The sequence below is a fragment of the Caloenas nicobarica genome, chromosome 25 (genome assembly GCF_036013445.1).
Source record: "Caloenas nicobarica isolate bCalNic1 chromosome 25, bCalNic1.hap1, whole genome shotgun sequence".
In the NCBI taxonomy this organism is placed as follows: domain Eukaryota; kingdom Metazoa; phylum Chordata; class Aves; order Columbiformes; family Columbidae; genus Caloenas; species Caloenas nicobarica.
In genome coordinates, this window is record NC_088269.1 from 914,864 (window position 1) to 917,363 (window position 2,500).

The window sequence follows — 2,500 nt, forward strand, 5'->3', positions numbered from 1 at the left end:
GACGCTCTCAGTCTGTTCACCGGGGTGGCGCGCTCGAGCAAGCCGAGTTTTACCATGACGTAACGGGAGGTAGCGACAAAACAGCGACGCCTTAGGTGGCTCCGGGGTGGGGGGGGTGGGGGGGGGGGCGCAGGCGGCGCCGTCTACCAAGCCGCTCTGCACCCGCCAAGCGACCGAGTCCTCGCGGGGATCGGGTAGACATCACGTCGGAGCGCGGCGCAGGCGGCGCCGTCTACCGAGCCGCTCCGGATCGGGAAACGTGGCTGGACTGGACCGGGCCGGACCGGACCGCACCCTTCCGGACCGGACTGGACTGCTCCGGACCGGACCGCACCGGACCGGACTGTTCCGGACCGGACCGGAACAAACCGGACTGGATCGGACAGGACCGGACCGGACCGGACCGGATTGGACAGCTCCGGACCGGACCGGACCGAACCAGACCGGACCGGACCCGACTGGATCGGACCGGACTGGACTGGATCGGACCGGACCGCACCGGTCCGGAGTGTTCTGGAGCGGACCGGACCGGACTGGATCGGACCGGAGCGGGCCGGACTGCTCCGGACCGGAGCGGACCGGCCTCCTCACGCGAGACCGAGGCCGAGTGGCGGGGGAAAGGGGTGGATCCCTCGCCGGGCTCGGGGTAGACCTTCACGTCGGAGCGCGGCGCGGCAGGGGTAGACCCTTCGCGCGGGGCTCGGCTAGACCTCACGTCGGAGCGCGGCGCGGAAGGGGCCGTCTTCCAAGCCGCTCCGGACCCGGCAACGCGACTGGACCGGAAGGGACCGGACCGGACCGGAAGGGACCGTTCCGGACCGGACCGGAACAAACCGGACTGGATCGGGACCGGACCGGACCGGATTGGACAGCTCCCGACCGGATTGGACCGAAGCAGACCGGACCGGACTCTACCGGAACGGACCGCACCGGACCGGACTGTTCTGGAGCGGACCGGTCCGGACGTGACCGGACCGGACTGGACTGTTCCGTTCCGCACCGGACCGGACTGGCGGGGCTCGGGACGGACCCGGTGTCCGGCCGCGCTCGCCGGAGGATAGACCCGGCCTCCTCACGGGAGACCGAGGCCGAGTGGCGGGGGAAAGGGGTAGACCCTTCGCGGGGCTCGGGTAGACGTCACGTCGGAGCGCGGCGCGGATGGGGCCGTCTACCAAGGCGCTCGGGACCCGGAAACGTGACCGGACCGGAAGGGACCCGACCGGACCGGACCGGACACTTCCGGACCGGGCCGGACCGGATTGGGCCGGACCGGACTGGACTATTCCGGACCGGACCGGACCGGGCTGTTCCGGTCCGGAGCGGAGCGGACTGGGCTGGACTGGAGTGGCGGGGCTCGGACGGCCCCGCTGTCCGGCCGCGCTCGCGAGAGGGTAGACTCGGCCTCCTCACCGGAGGGGGGGGGGGGGGGACCGCGGTTGGGGGGGGGAGGGGGGGGCGGGCTGCGCGGCGCCAGGGCGGGAGGGCTGAGCGTCCCAGCCGCTTCGTACGCGGTCCCCCCCGGGCACGTTATCGAGGTTGAAGGGCATGCGATACGGTGGTCGCCCCGTCCCTCTTCTCCCGACCGCAGGGTTCGGCGCTGACGCGTTCTTTCTCTCTGCTGTCTGCTGAGGAGCAGCGACAGAAGCCGAGGGAACGGCAGGAAGCCGGAGCCGGGGGAGGTTGAGGTCGGACGGTGGGTGGGAAAAGGTGGTTCGCCCGGAGGGCGGCAGAGCTGCGCCACGGGCCCCGGCAGCGAGGCGGTCACGGCCCCGCGCCCGTCCCCTTCTTCAGGAAGCGACCGGATGACGGAGGCCGGGAACGGCGGGGCGCTTTGTCCCACGCAGGGGCAGGAGCTGGACGTGACGACCCTCTCGTGGGTGCGGGACGGTGCCCGCGATTCTACGATTCTAGCTTTTGAACCCTCCCGATCCGTGCAGACGCTCTACGAGTCTGCGTCTGGAGCTTTGGGGGTTGCGCGTGTGGGGTGTGGGGTTGGTGGGGTTTTTCTTTCGGCTCGTTTTGGGGTTTGGCTTGGTGGCTTTTTTCCGGCGGGAGGCGGTGGGGTCGGCGTGGTGTCGTCGTCCCCCCCCCGCCCCGCCAAGGCCGCCGCCGCCGCCGCCATCGTTTCAATTTCTTTTAGCTTTTAAGTTTTTTCGTAAAAGATACCGAGGCGCTTATCTGCCCCCCACTGCCCCCCCCCCTCCCCCCCCCGCGCCGGACGGAGGCGTGCTCAACCGCACAGACACACAGACACACAGACACACAGACACACACAGACACAGACACAGACACACAGACACACACAGACACACACACACACACACACACACACACACACACACCCGCCCCTGCCCCCTAGACAGACCCGGAGGAGCGCGGTGTCTCCCGCCCTCGCCCTGGCGCCCACCCTCGGCCTCCCCCCGCCCCGCCCCACCCCAGCCGCGCGGCCGTTTCTGCTCCGTCTGGGCCGCGGGAAGCGGCGCAGGGGGTCGGCAACCGC